This window comes from Pongo pygmaeus, chromosome 23, assembly GCF_028885625.2.
Source record: "Pongo pygmaeus isolate AG05252 chromosome 23, NHGRI_mPonPyg2-v2.0_pri, whole genome shotgun sequence".
NCBI lineage: Eukaryota > Metazoa > Chordata > Mammalia > Primates > Hominidae > Pongo > Pongo pygmaeus.
Window position 1 is genome coordinate 36,444,141 of NC_085931.1, and position 12,996 is coordinate 36,457,136.

At 35.6% G+C, this 12,996-nt stretch overlaps 1 protein-coding gene across 4 annotated transcripts in view; it reads left to right on the forward strand.

Moving 5' to 3' along the window:
- GRK3 (G protein-coupled receptor kinase 3) overlaps positions 1–12,996 on the forward strand; it is a 164,399-nt gene that overhangs the window by 64,208 nt on the left and 87,195 nt on the right. The gene's annotated exons all lie outside the window — the stretch shown is intronic.

Below are 12,996 nucleotides of genomic sequence, written 5' to 3' on the forward strand. Positions count from 1 at the left end.
TGAGTAGCATGAAGGATGAATTGGAAAGGAGGATGACAGGTGGCTGGGAGCTTAGTGAGGGTGCTGTTGCTGTCATCTAAGGAAGTAACACTGACATTTTAGCATTTCTCCTCTACCAAGTGAATTTGGCACTTAATACAAGACAAGTAAGTGTTATCATTTTGTGTGTAGCTATCAGGATCTCCAATCAGAGTACAATTGCATTGAGGACCCCTTCATTTTACATTATAATATCATGCCATAAATACTTCCTGGCTGATTCTCTTATTTTCAATAAACTTATTGACAATATACGTATGGAAAAGTACTGAAATCATGAGTTCATAGCCACATGAATTATCACAAAGCAAACTCATGTGTATCGATTGGTTGGCTCTTATTCTGTTTCTTCCTCGTTAAAATTATGGTTAGACTCAGCATGCTCACAACCTCCCCACTCCCACTTTGTCCGGAGAGGTGGATAGATGATTTGTGTTGTACACTCAGACCCTGATTTCCATAATGCCAGCTTTAATATTTGTTCTTAGAGAAGTCTCTGGGAAATGTAAGTCATATGGCTTATTTGAATAATATTTCTATTTCATTTTAAATTATTTTAAATTTCTCTTATTTTAACTGTCAGTTTGTTTACTGTCTGATGTGCAGAGAACTGTGATAAATGAAAAAATTGAGTGCAATCTGGAGAGGAGTATTAGCATGGTGGCATAGTCAGAAATTTTTACTTTTCTGTCATTATATAATGGTTTTAAAAGGCTGAAAGCAATCCAGCCATTGGAAGGGTTTGATAGAATTTTGTCGCCCCTACATTCTTACATTTCCCTCCCAGTCCCAGTTCGCGTTGTTCCTTTTTGAGTCAAGAGCCAATTGCTTGGAACATTCCACGAATTTTTCTTTGGCCACATTCATTTCCATTTGTGCTTTTGTCTGTTGGACTCTTAATATTCATGGCTCAAAATCTCTCCATTATCTAAATGAATGATCCCATTAATTAATCTAGGAATATTTTATTGATCTGCTGGAAGAATACATATGTGTTGAATTTAAATTGTGGGCAGGATGGAGAAGTTGGGTTTTAGAAGATCCAACTATTTACAATATTCCCAAATTATATTTCATTTATAATTTTCTCCTCCTGTAAAGTTTTAAGAAGTAAAAGTTCCAGTTTGAAAAGTAGAGTTAAATAAAAATAAATGTATTTAAGGCTTATATGAAATAGATGATTATAGTTAACTATGAAATAGATGATTATAGTTAACTGAATACTCACTTTGATTTATGTTTATTTGCTCCTATTGGAACTTGGAAGAAAAAAAGCAGAGAATTGTTAATTGGGAATGCAGGTTAGTAATCCTTAGCCAGTAGGGACATGACATCTTACGGGAGTTTTCAGGTTTTATATCTATATGCTTTTTTCTTTATTTATGAATTTGCTTTCTTATTTGTCGTCTACAATTTCCCTTATTTTCATTTGTGAAGAATGTCATGTATGCTGGACGTGTCAGAGTACTTGTTTATGACCTCTGTATTACCAAGAACCTTTCTAATGACTTATTTTAGTCCACACTTAGGTGTGTCAATAATTTTATCCTCCATACAAACTTGTGTTTATGAAAACATCCTGTAGACATTGAGAACTATGCAAGTGATCAGGCTGGCTTCTAGAAATTTTAGATTCCAATTTGTGGCCTATTTACAGCCACTGTAAGGGAACATCTCTGAGCTTTATTCCTGGCTCAACTGTATGTACCCAATTTTATTTTTCTTTCTTCTTGCATGGTGCTATTTTTATTTAGGTGGAGGGTGGAGGTGCAGGTTTATTGAGGTATAATTTAAATAAAGTAAAATTCAGCAATTAGATCTACAATTCTGTGAGTTTTGACCAATGCATAAAGTGTGCAGCTACTACCAAAATCAAGATACAGAGCAGTTAGTTACCTCTCCAAATTCCTGGTGACCCTTCATAGTCAACCCACAGCTTATGCTCCAGCTCCTGGCAACTATGGATCTGTTTTCTGTTCCTATGGTTTCTCCTTTTCCAGAATGTCTTATAAGTGGAATCATTTAGCATGTAGCCTTTTGTTTCTTTTATTTAGCATGACGTGTTTGAGACTGGCATGTTGCACGTATCAGTAGTTCATTCCCGTGTATTGGGAAGCTTCCATTGTATGGATGCATGACAGTTGGTTTATCCATCCACCAAGTGAACATTTGGGTTGTTTCGAGTAGAGCTAGCTACTTTAAGTATCTGTTCACAGATTTCTGTGTGACTATAAGAGCATACATTTTTATTTCTCTTGGTAAATACTTAGGAGTGGGATTATTGGGTCAAACGACAAATGTTTGTTTAAAGAAACTGCTTTCAAAGAGGCTATACAAATTGCATTCCTACTAGCAGTCTAAGAGTTCCAACTGCTCCACATCCTTACCAGCATTGCTATTGTCTTTTCTTTTCCTTTTGCTTTTGTTATTCTAGTAAGTATATAGGATTATCTTATTGTGATTTTAATTGGTATTTTCCTAATGACTAATGATGTTAATTTTTCATGTGCTCAGTTGACATTTATATATCTTCTTTGGTGAAAGTGTGTTCAAGTCTTTTGCTCAAAAATATTGGTTTGTGTTCTCATTATTGCATTTTGAGAGTCTTTCATATATTTTGGATACAAGTCCTTTAGCAGATATATATTTTGCAAATATTTTCTCCAAATATGTGGCATGTCTTTGCATTTTCTTAAGCATGTAGAACAGAAGTTTTAAAGTATAATGAAATTGAATTTGCCAGTTTTCACTCTTATAGATCATGTTGGATCTTGGTGACCTTTGCTTTAACCCAAGGTTGCAAAGATTTTCTTGAATTTTTTTCTTACAACTTTATAGTTTGAAGATTTATATTTAATTCTATTATCCATTTTGAGTTAATTTTTGTAGGAATCACATATTTTTGCACAGAGATGTTCAATTGTTCCAGCACCATTTGTTGAAAAGGCTTTCTTCTCCTCATTGACTCATCCTTGCACCTTGGTGAAAAATCAGTTGATTATGTATATGTAGATCTATTTCTGGACTGTATTCTTTTTCATTGATCTATGTGTTTATCCTTTTCTCCAACAGCATACTGCCTGGATTACTGTATCTTTGTAATATATCTTTTTGTTGTTGTTTTTTTTTGTTTGTTTTTTGAGACAGAGTCTTGCTCTGTCACCCAGACTGGAGTGCACTGGCATGATCTTGGCTCACTGCAACCTCTGCCTCCCAGGTTCAAGTGATTCTCCTGCCTCAGCCCTCTGAGTAGCTGGGATTACAGGCACCTGCCACCAAGCCTGGCTAATTTTTTTTTGTATTTTTAGTACAGATAGGGTTTCACCATGTTGGCTAGGCTGGCTTCGAACTCCTGACCTCAAGTGATCCACCCGCCTCAGCCTCCCAAAGTGCTAGGATTACAGGCATGAGCCACTGTGCCCAGCCTATAATATATGTTGAAACCAGATAGTGTAAATCCTTTTTGTTATTTTCAAAAAGTTTATTATTCTAGTTCTTTTGATTTTTAATATAAATTTTAGAATCAGTTTGATTTTTTACAAAGGTTTCTGCTGGATTTTTGACTAGGAGCATGTTAAGTCTATAGATTGTTTTGGGAAGAATGGCCATCTTACCAATATCAAGTCTTCCAATCCATTCCATGAACATGGTTTTATTCTTAATTATTTGGATCACTTCTGTTTTTGTTCATTAGTATTTTGTAGTTTTTAGCATACAATCATGCACATATCTGGTTAGATTTATTAGTAACTGTTGGGTTTTTTGGTGTGTTATTATTAATTGTTCTGTTGCTTAAGTTTAAATTTCCCATTGTTCAGTACTAATAAATAAAAATATCAATAGGGAATGTGCACCGAATATATGAATACCTCTATTTAATTAATTTATTTCTCAAGCAAATTATAATTTAGGGCACTTTTGATTCCATTATCTCTTGGCAAAATGGTTGATTGTGTATTTCATGATAATATTTTAAATAGTGGGTTTTTCATGTTTTATTTTAATGCTTTGGTTCGTCAAACTTCTGAAACTTTATAAGAAAATGCATTAAAATAATTTGATAATTTGATTATTAGGGCTTTTTATTATTCCATACAACATAGTTATGGTGAGTGTTCACTATCTGCTCTTTGGATAATTTAATTTTTATTTCTAGACCTTCATGTTACTGTCTAGGTGTTTGTCCATAGCTTTTAAGGTCTTTCAGTAACCAGCTTGTTTTTGTCCATTTCATTTTCTTCTTCTCTTTGATTTCATGATTATTAGTTATGTTTGTATTTTTCACCAATTCATGACTTTCTAATTTTATTAATTTTATTTTATTTAGAGATATAGAATCTTAGAGTTGAAAACATTCTGGAGATTAATCCAAGGGGTTTTTCTTTTAAACTTGAAAAAATGTACTAATATTAGGGAAACCTAACACCTGTTTTGTTAATTTGTTCACATGGAAAAGTTAAGACGCTAGGTCTAACATGTAATGCTGGTTTAGAGATCCTGGTTTAGAGATAATTCTAGTATGGTCAATGGGGCTGTCTCATGATATGTGTTGTGATGCCGGATAAGATGTAAGATAATTGTTTCGTGGTGCTTGCAGGGGTTGGAGGGAATTTTCAATTATGTGGGCGCTAGTGTGCTTGCTTAGGGTGTTTTACGCAAAAGGCTATAGAGAAATATAATATGTGAAAATGATAATCTTCAAATTGTTAGGATAAAATATTTTAGAAAATTCTTAGAACATGTAACTGATTTGCTGCATTAAAGCACCTTTATGTTTCCTCCCAGAATTATGTTTAATTATAAGGGAGCTTATTAACATTGTTCTAGTTAAATTATATTAGCATTTCCATTATATTGTGTTTGTTCAAGGATTTAAAGTGCTGTAAGTTTTCTTCCAGTGCAAATGTCTATATATAGTTTATAAATGGGTTGGAAATTACTAATTATAAAAGGAATAAATATTTGAAAAGCTAATTTGACAGCAATCATTTCTATTATTAGTTACATAAAATTTCTAATAGTTAAAAGCCAAATTTCAGTTATTTTTCTGTAGTCTTTTTGCCAATAATTATATATAATCTTAGTCATAAATGAGTTTTGTGATTTTGCCACTTTTCTTATAACTTTGTATTTTGATATGCATTTTAAAATTATATTTTGAAATAACTTCAAACTCAGAAAAGTCATAAGAATGGTATGAGGAATTCTGTATACCCTTTAAACCAAGCTTGTTCAACTTGCGGCCCGCGGGCTGCATGTAGCCCACGATGGCTTTGAATGTGGCCCCACACAAATTCATAAACTTCCTTAAAACATTGAGATGTATTTGTGATTTGTTTTTTTGTTAACGTGTGGCCCAAGACAATTCTTCTTTCAATGTGTCTTAGATAAGCTGAAAGACTGGACACCCCTGCTTTAAACAGTTTCATTGTTTGTATACATTTTGCCTCATTTGTTTCATTATTCGTTCTTTTTATGATTTTTGGGGGGTGTAATTTAGAGACATCACACCTCTTGACCATTATATGTTTCAGCCTGTATTTCTTAAGAACAAGGTTATTCTTTTAGAGAACCACAGTACAATGTTCAAAATCAGGACATTGTGCACAGATATAATACTACTGTCTAATCCAAAGTCCATATTCACATTTCAACAATTGTTCCCCAAAATGTTCTTTTTTGCTATAATTTTTCCGGTGCAGGATTGAGTGTGGGATCATGCCTGCATTTCCTTGTCATACCTTTAGTCTCCTTTAATCTGGACAAATCCCTCAGTTTTCTTTTACTTTCTTGACCTTAACATTTGTAAAGAGTACAGGACAACTATTTTGTAAAATATCCCTTTCTTTTGTTTTGTTTAGTGGTTCATAATAATTAAGATTCATATTAGGCACTTTTGTCGGGAGACCATAGGTCAGATGTGTTTTTCTCAAGGCATCACAACGTTGCGTTGTCCCAAGTCTGGTGATTGTTAATTTTGACCATTTGCTTAAAGTGGGTGTTTGCTAGCATCCTCCACTGTTAGTTATGAGTTTTCCCTTTGTAAGTAAGTAACTCGTGGGAGTTACTTTTGCACTACGTATATATTCTGCTCCTACTCAAACTTATCCACTAGTTTTGGCACCCATCAGTTTTCTGACTCCATCATTCATTCCATAGTTTTTGATTGGCATTTGACTATAAGAAAGCGCTTTTCCTTCTCCCTATTTATTTGCTTATTTATATCAGTATCCACTCATAGATTCTTAACTTATCTAATGGGTTATGATATATTACTCTTCTTATTTATTTTGATGTTCAAATTTTCCCAGTTTTGGCTACTAGGAGCGCTTTCAAGCTGGTTCCTGTTCATATAGCTACATCATCCTACAAGTGCTTACTTACTTTCTAGCAGATGTTTAAAGCTCATGTTGTTATTTATTCACTGTCCTTGCCCTAGAATCAATCAGCCTTTTCTCTAAGGAGCTCTAGTTGCTTTTAATGAAGAATAGTGTTTAGCGGCCTAAATTTGGACACTAGAAGTGCTCATTGCTGCCAGTGTGTCATTGCTTCTAGACCTTTATAAACAGAGCAAGGAAATGTTTGTGTATGTGTGTATGTGTTCACATATCTACCTACCAGAAACAATGAGTTCAAATAGATACTCCCATTCCAATTCAGTGCTACAATGTACATTCTGTTCTCTTTCCATATTTTAACTCTCTTATCCAAAAAGGCTCTTATTATCCTCAATATATTTACTCATTTGTGTAAGCCTAGAATACACTGTAAATAGTTTCCGAACTGCTAACTCATACTGCTGTGAAAGCAAACCTACTAGCTAGAGTTAATATTTGTTTCCAGTTCTTTTTTAAGGCAAATTTACTTACAGTACTGTACACAATTTAATTCTGATAAATGTATTGACCCACATAACCCCTACCTCTATCAAAAGACAGAATATTTCCATTCTTAGAAAGTTCCTTCATGCCTCTTCCCAGTCAATTTCATGTTCATAGAGGCAAGCATTTTTCTGATTTTTTAAAAAAAACCATAGATCAGTTTTGCCTGTTCTAGAATTTATATATGTGGAATTACGCAGCATATACTTCTTTGTATCTGGCAACTTTTGACCAACGTAATGTCTGACATTTACTGATGGTGATGGTAAAGTTTCATAGTCAACTTGACTATGTTAAATGTGATACCCAGATAGCTGATAAAACATTATTGCTGGATGTGTCTGTGAGGATGTTTCTGGAAGAGACTAGCATTTGAATCAGTGTAAAAAGATCCACCATCAGGGATATGGGTGGCTATTGCCCAATCCATTGAGGGCCTGCAGGAATAGAACAAAAAGATGGAGAAAGAGCTCATCCTTTCTCTCTTTTTGAGCTTGGGCATCTATCTTCTCCTGCCCTTGGACATTGGAACTCCAGTTTCTCAGGCCTTGAGACTCCAGGATTGATACTAGCAGCCTTTTCCTGGTTCTCAGACCTTTGGCCTTGGCTTGGGAGTTACACCATTGGTTCTCCTGGTTGTCAGGTCTTTAAGCTTGTACTGAGTTACACCATCTGTTTCTCCAGCTTGCAGACAGCATAGCATGGGACTTCTCGGCCTCCATAATCATGTCAGCCAATTCCTATAAGTCTCCTCTTACTTGCTTATATGTTTCTCTGGAGAACCCTGACTAATACAGGTACAATGCTGGATGTATCAGTAGTTTGTTTTGTTTTATTGCTGAATAGTATTCCATTGTGTGAAAATATCACAATCTGCTTATCTTCCTGTTGATAGTCTTTGAATCATTTCAGATAAGTTATGAATAAAGCTGCTATGAAGATTTCCTATACAAGTCTTTTTGGAGATATAAGTGTTCATTGGATAAGTATCTAATAGAGGAATCACTGCATTGTGTAAGTGTGGGTGTAACTTTATAAGAAACTTTCAAGCTATTTTCCTAAGGGACTGTATATTCTTTACCATGCTCCAAATCTATATAACGCAGCATTCTCTAGTGATACAGAAGTAATAGGATGTGTGCATATAGACAGAAAGAGACTTATTGTAAGGAACTGGCTTATGTGATTATGGAGATGGGCAAGTCCAAATCTGCAGTGTGAGCTGGCAGGCTGGAGATCCAGGATAGCTGATGGTGCAGATGAAGTCTGGAGGCAGTCTGCTGGGAAATTCTCCCTTCCCTGGGGCATCTGATCTTTTTGTTCTATTCAGGCTTTCAACTGATTGGATGCAGCCCACCCACGTTATGGGGAGCAATCTGCTTACTCGCAGTTTACTGATCTAAATTTTAATCTCATTCCAGGACACTCTCCAAGATGAAATTAACCATCACACATCCACCCCTTGTCATCCTGGTGCTCATACACATCTCCTTACAGCAAAATTAATCTCCAGTAAAGACGATAACAAGGTCATGCTTCCACCTAACATGATACAACTAGTCTGCATACAGTGGAAGATGCATTGACTCTTTTCCCAGAAAAGGATGCAAAGTCCTTGGATGATGTTTGCTCTTTTCTTCGATGTCCTGCAACTTAAATACTGTCATGTAAAGTTAACAATATTTAAATGCTACACTAGGAAGTTAGTATGTCTTCTGTTACATGATAAAGGGGCAAGAAGCGGAGAAGAAAGCAAAGATATTTGCTTAACATACACACACACAATAAGGGGGAAACACTCATGACAGTTGTAGTCCTCATTCCTGTAACTGGTCACATGGTGGTAGCTGGTACTCCTTACTCCCATGGATTCCGTGTTCCCTTTACCATCAGCAAGCACCTCAGTTGGTCATGGTTATGTACCTGATGGGATGACCCAAATCATTACTCCTGAAAGGTCTGGGCCATTCATAGCCCTGCCTGAATTGGGTTATAGTTTTCCCTTGACTTTAATCACAGGCCACAGTAATAGTGGGGGGATACCCTAGGAAATCTCCTGTATTCCAGACATGCTTTTCCTTATCCCTCTAGTGTGGATCCCCTTGGCAGTCAGGATCAGTTACTCCAGTCAACACAAGATGTCCCTTCTCTGCCTCTTGATTCAGAGGCATGGGGGACCCAAGGCATTGTCCGTCCTCCTCAGCAACTCATTGGAGTTCTGGCTGCCTTGTATCCCTGCTGGCAGTTGGGGTTGTCAATATTTAACTTAGCCATTCTAGTAGTTGAGAAGGGATATCTTAGAGTGGCTTAATTTACATTTACATGATGACCAATGATGCTGAGTCCCTTTCATGGGCTTACTGGCTGTTTATATCCCTTTCTTGTGAAGTGTTCATGTGTTGTGATGTGTTCAAATCTTCCTTGAGTTCTTTTATTGAGTTGTTCTTCTTTTAACATGGATTTGTAAGAATTGTGTTTGTTTGTTTCTTTGAATCCAAATTTACAAGGCATTTTTTCTAACTTAGGTTTTATAATATTTTACCCTAGTCCATGGCTGGTCTATTTTTTTTAACACTGTCTTTTGAAGAACAAAAGTTCTACATTTTGATAAAGTACAATTTATCATTTCTTTCTTTACCCTGCCTAAGAAATCTTTTGCATGAAGATTTTCTGTGAAGATATTCTATATATATTCTAGAAGCATTATAATTTTAGCCTTCACATTTAGTTCTATGATAATCCTTAATTTAATTCTTTATAAGGTGTGAGGTAGCAATTCCTTTCATCTTTTTCCCCATATGGATATCAGCTTTCCCAGCATCATTTGTTGAAAAGACTTAAATTGACTATATAAATGTGGGTATATTCTGGGACCTTATATTTCTGTTCCAGTGATTTAATCTAATGCCACTACATTATATAGCCATATTAATCAATCTAATGTATTGATTAAGATTAGTATGGCTATGTAATGAGTCTTGAAATTGGATAGCGTTAAGGCTTTGAACTTTGTTCTTCTTTCTTAAGATGTTTTGGGTATTCTAGGTTTTTTGCATTTCCATATATATTTTAGAATCAGCTTGTTGGTTTCTTTAAAAAGGCCTGTTGGAGTTATGATTGTAATTGCACTGAATCTACAAATTAATCTGGGAAGAATTAACATCTAAGCAATACTAAATCTTCCAGTCCATGAACTGAGTATGTATTTCCATTTATTTAGATCTTCTTTAATTTCTCTCAGTAACATTTTACAGTTTTTAGCATACTGGTCTTGTATGTCATTTATTTGTTTATTCCTATGTATTGATAGTTCTTTGTTATTACAAATTGACTTGTTTTTAAAATTCCATTTTAAAATTGTGTGCTATGAGTTTATAGAAATTTCATTGGTTTTTATCTAATGACCTTATGTCCTGTGGCCTTGCTAAATTTACTTACATATTCTAGTAGTTACTTATAGATAGGATTTGCCAGGTAGGTAACCAGATTGAATAGAATCAGTTTTAATTCTTCCTTTTCAATTTGAATAACCTTTATTTCATTTTCTTACTTTATTGCATTGGCTAGGACCTCCAATACAATGTTGAAGAGGAGTGAGATTACATATTGCAGCATTTTCTTATCTGACATGCATTGTATTTTGTTTGTCTCACAGCTCAGAAAGGCCTTACTGACCGTTCTATCTGAAATACATCTTCCTCTTTTTATCATTATCTCAGCATCATATTTAATTACTTTATATTCCTTGTCATAAATTATATGTGTTTATTTCTTTGTTGTCTGTCTCTTACACTGATCCATAAGCCTCTTATTGAAAAACACTGTTTTCACAATCACATCCTCAGTGAATAACACAGTGGCTCTTAGTAGATACTCAGTAAATGTTTTGTAGAATTAGTCAATATTGGGAGGAAGTTTTAGCAGTTATGCAGTCTATTCTCCTTACTGTCTTAATCTCCTTGGCAAAACTGAGGACAAGTATTTTTTCTTGCAAGAAAATTTTCATATTTCTCTTTTCACCTTTCTAATTTTTAGGAGATTTAATTTCAAATTTTCTCATAGAAACCACTTATATTTAATACGTTCAAAAGCTCTTAACTTACATTTTATAAAAAGCAATACAATTCTTTCTACTAATTTTTGAAAAATTATTGTGATGACGGGTGTTACATACACTAAAAAGTTAATCAATATTCAGCATTTTGCAGTGGTTCAAATATAGAAACAAAGTAAACACATTTCACAAATATCTACTAAGCAGGTGTTAGGTCGCTATTTTTTACTCTTTAAGATCTGAAGAAATTACAACGATGAAGTGAACTTATTAGGCAAAATATTTCCTTATTTTTGCCTCTCATATTTTGCCGTAATCTAGGCCATGCTTCATTTGCTTTTTATATAATTTAAGGCTGATTAAGGTAAGTTGCGTTCAGCCTAGGACACAGTGATCTAAGATTTAGCCAAAAGGCAAATATCTTTCTTCCTGTTGCTCCATTTTAGCAGCTCCATTTAAACAGCTGGTAGAAAGTAAAGCTTCAGTTTATGTGCACACAGAAGGAAAATAATATTTTGGGTTTTCTATTGTGTGTTATTAAGTCCTTGGCTTATTCTACTGACTGACAATGGAAATTTCCTTAAATAAATAGGTAAACACATTCTAAGTTGGGTGTTCATTCATTCAACTCCCTCTTTTCCTCATCCCTCCTCTTTCTGTCCTCTTCCTTCCTCCTTTCCCCCAACTTCCCTCCCTCTCCTTGTACCTATGCTCTCTCTTCTACCTTTCTTCCTTTGTTCTCTCTCCTGAGCTCTGTCTTTGTTACAGTCAATGCTCTTGTGCAAATGTAGTAGAGAATAAAACACCTGTACCCTATGCATTGCAGCTTACATTGTAGTGGGAGAGGTAGACAGTAAAGAAGCAAATATAAACATGTGACAATTTTTGCTCATCGTAAGTGCTACAAAGTGTTTTGTGGTGTGTGTGTGTGTGAATGGATGCGAGATAGAGACAGCAGGACAGTGAGAATGAATGAGAATCATGAAAGGCCTCCTCAAGGAAAGGGGTATTTGAAGTGAGCTAGTGAGCTGTTCATCTAGAAGATCCAGGAAAAGTGGGTGAGGCAATGGGAATAGCCGGTAAGAAACCCTGAGAAGGGAATGAGCTTGGTGTTAGAGAAACTACAGTACAGAAGCTTGGCCTAAGTGAAGTGAGCTTGGGGGGAGCACTGTGAGATGAGGCCAGAAAAGGAAATGGTGACTCCAGAGGGCATGGGTAGGCTATGGTGAAGAGTTTCAGTTTAATTCCAAATGTAGTCAAAAGACAGTGGTCCGTGTGTGGTATTATTTCATTTTGTCATTTAGACGTTTTGAAAACATCTCTAATTTGATCAAAATACTTAAGTTCAAATTCTCATGTTAGTTTTGTCTTCCAGAAATAGAAAAAGAAATACATGTGGCAAAAACTGACAACACTGAAAAAAGATGAACAAATCTACAATTACAAATGGAGAGTTCAACATTTCACTGTTGATGATGGATAGAATAAATAGACAGATGGCCGTGCAGTGGCTCACGCCTGTAATCCCAGCACTTTGGGAGGGCGAGGCGGGTGGATCACCTGAGGTCAGGAGTTTGAGACCAGTCTGGCCAACATGGTGAAACCCCATATCTAGTAAAAATGCAAACATTAGCCGGCCTTGATGGCGGGTGCCTATAATCCCAGCTACTCGGGAGGCTGAGGCAGGAGAATCACTTGAACCTGGGAGGCGGAGGTTGCAGTGAGCTGAGATCACGCCATTGCACTCCAGCCTGGGCGACAGAGCAAGACTCCGTCTCAAAAATAAGTAAATAAATAAATAAACAGACAGACATTCCGTAAAGATTCAGAGGATGATCTTTTATTTCTATGGATTTAGGGAGTACAAGTGCAATTTTGTTACCTAGATACATTGCATAGTGGTGAACTCTGGGCTTTTAGTGTACATTGTACCCAATGTGTGATTTTTCATGGCTTACTCCTCCTCCCATCCTCCTGCCTTTTGGAGTTTCCGGTGTCTATTATTTTACTCCCTATGTCCAT